Source organism: Canis lupus, chromosome 10 (assembly GCF_003254725.2).
Source record: "Canis lupus dingo isolate Sandy chromosome 10, ASM325472v2, whole genome shotgun sequence".
NCBI lineage: Eukaryota > Metazoa > Chordata > Mammalia > Carnivora > Canidae > Canis > Canis lupus.
Window position 1 is genome coordinate 50612875 of NC_064252.1, and position 6329 is coordinate 50619203.

A 6329-nucleotide genomic window follows, 5' to 3' on the forward strand; every position below is an offset into this window, starting at 1 on the left:
AACACTCATGGACACCACATTGGTGGTTTTGCATGACCAGCCAATGGAAGGAAGGACCCAAAAAGCATTTTCAATGTCCATAGGTTGACCTTGTTAGTCTTCTTGTTATTTTGTGATTATTATTACTTTTCCGAAGGAAGAAAGGGAAAGGACCTACCTACTATTACTGAATTGTGTCCTTCCCCCCAAAAAAGCTTTTACAAGGTAATTAAGTTTCAATGAGGTTATAAGGGTGAACCCTAATCCAATAAAGCTGATGTCCTTAAGAGAGGGAGAAATACCAGAGCACTCTGTCTCTACCATGTGAGGACACAGCAAGACAGCTGCCATCTGCAAGCCAGAAAGAGAGCTCTCACCAGGAGCTGAATAAGCTAGCACATTAATCTTGGACTTCCTAGACTTCAGAACTGTGAAAAAAATAATTTCTTTTGTTTAAGCCATTCAATTATGGCAGCCTGAGTAGACTAATATGGCCATACATTCATTCATTGTCCACTGATTATTTTTTATGAGATACTGTGAGGGCTAGCCTTGCAGTTGACAGATATGGGTTTAGTCTTTGTAGTCTTACAAAGGAGGAAAAATCTTTTTTTCTATCCTCCTAGGTTCTATGGCTGGAGCCCTAGAAATCAAATTGACAAAGGACAGTTTAACAAGAAAAAAAAACAGAATTTATTAATTCATGCAGAATACATATACAAGGACGAAACTTAGTGATGAGTAACTCGAAGGGATGGTTAGAACTTAGGGCTTATATACCATCTTAATGAATAACAATAAATTTGTAGAGAAGTGACATGGCCAAAAAAAAAAAAAAAAAAAAGAAGGAGAGGTTGGCTTTTAGGGATGGCAAACTAGGAAGATAAATATATGGGAGGAAGCTAATAGGAGATAAGAGAGTTTTGGGGTTTTTTTAAGAGTTATTTTAGGAAAAACAGAGTTATTTTAGGGGTGCCTGGGTGGGTGAGTCAGTTGAGCATCTGACTCTAGGTTTTGGCTCAGGTCATGATCTCAGGGTTATGAGATTAAACCCCATGTTGGGCTCCACATGAGCATGGAGCCTGCTTGAGATTCTCTCTCCCCTTGTTTCCCTTCCCCTCCTTCCACCCCTCTCATGTGTGCTCTCTCTCTCTCTCTCAAAAAAAAAAAAAGTTGTTTTAGCAAGGTTTGCTCTGTAGATTCCTCTTGATGCCTTGGATTCTTGAGCTGATAAGAGTCTAACATTGTCTCTGGGATCAAGAATCTCAGAGTTGTCCTCCTCCTCCTTGTATGGAAGAGAGAGACCCTTTTACAAATGAAAATTAATACCCTGCCTTCAGACAGCTTTATTTATTTTTTTTCTGCATCTGTTGTTTCCTAATTGCCTTCAGCTCAAAATAATCCTTATGCCAAAGTGACATATTTTGGGGTGGCATATTCTGGTTTCTTTCACTCCTGACTCTACCAGCTAAGTGACCTTCACCAGTTTACCTGGCCTTTCTCAGCCTAGTGAGGCTTATAAAATGGGTTCAATGAGAATATTTTCTTCTTCATAGAGCTGTGATGAGGATTACATGAAATATTGCTTATAAGCTTACATAGCTTGTTATTTTGAGGGAAGTGATGGTGCTGAAGTTAAGACCATGGATTTTTTTTTTTAAGATTTTATTTATGTATTCGTGAGAGACACAGAGAGAGAGAGAGAGGCAGAGACACAGGCAGAGAGAGAAGCAGGCTCCATGCAGGGACCCCGATGTGGGACTCGATCCTGGGTCTCCAGTATCACACCCTGGGCTGAAGGCGGCATTAAACCGCTGAGCCCCCCTGGGCTGCCCAAGACCATGGATTTTGAAGCCACATTGCCTGGACTTGACTCTCAGCTCTGGTGCTGTGTGACCATGGGCACAGGTGCTTATCCTGTCCAAGCTGCAGTTTCTTCATTTGTAAATAGGCAATATAACTCATAGGGTATTGAGCTACAAAAGAAATGAATATATGTAAAGCACTTGCAACAAGACCTGACACATAGGAAGTTTTATGTAAGTTTTACCTATTTCTATCACCTTGGGCTTAGGGTAGGAGGAATAAACCCTCAGCAGCAACAGCAGCAGGTTGACAGACCCTTTCTGCCCCAGGTCAGTGGAAGTCAACGGCCCACTGCTGTGAATCTGGATCCCTCAGTGAGTGTTCACACCGGCTATCCAATTATGACCTTGAACAGTCCCTTCATCTTCCTGGCTCTCATTTTTGTCTTCTGTAAAATGTGGTGGATGATGACAGGACCTCAGAGGTGGATGCTTGTATTCATGATTGGGACAGAAACAGAGGCAGAGACTCAAATGACAAAGCAGAAATCCAAGATGACCTCTTGGAGCACCATAAATGTGGACCAGTGAGCAGGAATACTGCTGTCCTGGTGACAGCCACCCACTCAAACTACTTGGGAAGGTTGGGTGCTTGGGAGAAGGACATAATTTCTGCATTGGATTGGAAGGGATGAGAGGCCCATCCTCACCACCACCTTCACACCCCAGACTCCCTGCCAGCACGTAGCAGTGTGGCATAGACGACTCCTCTTCCGTGCCTTAACAATCTAGTTTACTGCAGAAGTGTTAAATATTCATGCAGAGAAAGGCCTGTGAAGTTTCAGCAAATGCTTCCCAGGGGTTTATCTGTGCCAGGGGCTTGAATTCAGGGAAAAATGAACTGCTGCCTCCTCCTAGGAAGTGATGCTAGGAGGAACAGGACCCAGCTGTCAAGAGGACACAGTGATGCCTGAGAGTCCACCAAGCACTGATTCCCTAAAGGAGATGAGGGAACAGCTGACTGGGGGTCACAAGGTGGGGCCCCAGGAGAGGGGTCTTTTGAGACCACATTTCCATGGTGACCTAGAGGACCCTGGGGATGAGAGGGGGGTGGCTGCCTCTGAAGGTGTAAACCTGCCAGTTGAACCTGTTGAGGATTAAGTAATATATTAAATTTGGGGAGACCCTTCTTTGCTGGTGGCTCCCCTGGGGAGGGGTCTTGGGCCAGGTCTTTGTAGGAGGAATCCTATGGAATAGAATTCAGTTTATTGTTTTTACATCATGCCAAGGGCAGACCCAGTTACTGGATATACAACCAAAAATGAAATGCACCCTGTGTCATCCTCCGGTTGAAAACACAGTCCTGGGCAATTAAAATACAACTTAGCCCCATGGTGAAATACAACACACCACACTAAACTAAATGTCCAGCAAGAGGGACACCTGGTGGCTCAGTGGTTGAGCCCCTCTACCTTTGCCTCAGGGCCTCAGGTCATGATCCAGGAGTCCCGGGATCGAGTCCCACATTGGGCTCCTTGCTTGGAGCCTGCTTCTCCCTCTGCCTGTGTCTCTGCTCTCTCCCTCTGTGGGTCTCTCATGAATAAATAAATAAATAAATAAATAAAATCTTTAAAAAAAAAATGTCCAGCAAGAGAGGACTGAAGTAATAAGCCTAGGGACATACACACGGAGGAACACCAAGCAACTGCTGAAAACAATGAGGCACCTTTCTTGGGGCACCTGGGTGGCTCAGTCAGTTAAGCATTTAACTCTTGATTTCAGCTCAGGTCATGATCTCAGGGTTGTGAGACTGAGACCCGTGGGTTCCACACTGGGCATGGAGCCTGCTTAGGATTCTCTCTCTTCCTTTCTCTCCACCCCTCCTCCCCATCTCCCTTTCCTTCTCCTGCCCTCCCCTTATAAAAATAAAAAAGAATGAAGCCTTTCTTCATGTACTAATCTCTAAAGATGTACAATACATGTGAAGTGGAAAAAGCACTGGGTGCAGTAGTCATAGAACAAAGTCCCATTATATAGAAACAAAAAAGATAGGGGGTCCCTGGGTGGCTCAGCGGTTTGGTGCCTGCCTTCGGCCCAGGGCATGATCTTGGAGTCCCAGAATCGAGTCCCACATCAGACTGTCTTCATGGAGCCTGCTTCTCCCTCTGCCTGTGTCTCTGCCTCTCTCTCTCTCTGTGTCTCTCATGAATAAATAAATAAAATCTTTAAAAAAAGATACATATGTGATATGTGTATATGTATGCACATACTTGCCTATGCATATATTTCTTGGAAAAATGAACAAGAAAATTAAACTGGTTTTCTCTTGGGTGGCACTGAATCCATGAGGGAAAAGAACTATAATTCTCATTTATACCCTTTTTCATTTCATGAATGTTTCAGTGATAAACATACTGTCTTCACCCATTTGGGCTGCTATAGTAGAATTCCATAGACTGGGTAACTTATACACAACAGAAATTTATTTCTCATTGTTCCAGAGGTTGGGAAGTCCAAGGTCAAGACACCAACAGATTTGGTATCTGGTGAGAGTCTGCTTCCTGGTTCATAGACTTGTGACCTTGCAAGGCACAAGGGACAAGAGAGCTGGGGTCTCATTTATAAGGGCATTAATCCCACTTGCAGGCTCTTTCCCTTGGCCTAACCATCTCTCAAAGGCCTCACTATTTAATACCGTCACCTTGGGGATTAAGATTTCAACATATGAATTTGGGAGGACCCAAACATTCAGTCCATGTCATGTATATTAATAAAATAGTTTAAAATATAAAAATAACATGATAAATACAATCACAGATATGTACACAGAACACATAGAAGTAGTAGGTAGGGGAAGTGAGAGGTTGTCGAAGGATTTACCTATGAAATTGAAGGGGTTGGGTGAGAGCTTAATTTGAGGAAATTTTGTCTTTTTTTCTTTTTCTATGATATTGAAGAAGTTGGGCAGGCAATGCCATTTGAAGAGGTCAGAAAGGGAGATGGAATAGGTAACTAAATTCATCAGGTGATAGGTTGTTGAAGATCCCAAAGGCACAACTGCACCAGAGTTGCAGATATTTGTAGAAGCATCAGCATTCTGATGGACAAAAAATCAGGACAAAAAATCCTAGGGCTTTCTATTTTAATCCCTTCAATGAGAGAGGTAGTATCATCTTTGTTTATAGATGAGGAGACTGAGGCACAGAGAAGTTAAGTGACTTGCTGGCGGGTGGTAAAACCGGAACCCAGCTCAAACCTAACTGACCGCAAAGCCTGTGCTTTTGCCACTAAGCTCTGCAGAGGTGCACTGGAACCTCTTCTCTGGCCATGTGGATGCATAAATCCTCAGTAAACAGTGATCCAGCCTCTACTTCATCACCAGCACTATGTCTTCAGGCAAAAGTTCTGATGCACGGGGGATTCTTCGTAATAACTATGCTGATATTTATGCTGCTTTCCTTTCCTTTCATTGAACTTAGTTCTATCCTCTGCCACAGCCGCCCTCCAATATGAAAAGATACCCTTTGCAATTCACCCACATCTTCTCCAGAACAAACATCTCTACTTCTTGCAACTCTTTGATATAACATGATTTCCAATTGCTTATCATCCTGGTCTCTTATATACAGTGTTCAGCATACAACAAAAAATTGCTACAAATTACTACACATTCAAAGAAGGAAAGGTGGACCATAATTCAGAAGAAAATCAGTCAATAGAAATAGACCTCGAGGTGACAGAGATGATGAAATTAGCAGATGTACCAGCCAAGAGTCTGATCAGGAGACAGAAACGAGTAATTTGAACAGAGAATATTTAATGTAAAGAATTATTAACTATAACAGGAGAGAAACCATAATGGTAAAAGGTTGGGCAGGGGGGGCACTCTAAGGAATAACCTAGTGCTAAGGAAGAAGGACTAAGGAAGAAACAACTTGAGAGGGTGGTGGTGGTGGGGTCCCTTCCCAAGATCAAGATTCAGATCTGACTTCAATCTACCCAAAGGTGGAAAAAGTCTCTGAGCTGCCTGGGTTAGAGCTGATCTACAATGGGTGGGAAAGTAGGAAATACTTGCCTCCAGGGCTTAAGTGGACCAAAGCTGGTGGGTGGAAATGCAAAGGGAGTCAAGGCATTAGGAAGCAACTTAGCAGCGGGGCAGTCTGAGACCTGGTCACAGGTGTCCAGGTCAGGAAGGTCATGGGAACCAACCACCTGGGGTACAGGTGGGCCAAGGGTAGTAGATGGGTGCACAGTGGGAGTCAAGATGTAGGGAACCCACTTGCTGGCAGGGCAGCCTAAGGTTTGGTATTCATGTTGTTGACATCAGGAATACTACAGTGAGGTAGTTAGTGGACCAGAGCCAGGCCTGCAAGTGCTTGGGACTATGTGCTTTGGATATGAGGCTGGCAGTCATGTAACAATAGCAAATAAAAACAGAAGCAGTGGAACCAGGAGAGAAGCTCCTTCCTCCTAAAGTCCCTCCAGCTTCCTCTACTGGCAAAAATTAACATTGTGGTAACTGCAAAAGAGAAACACTTAAAGGGT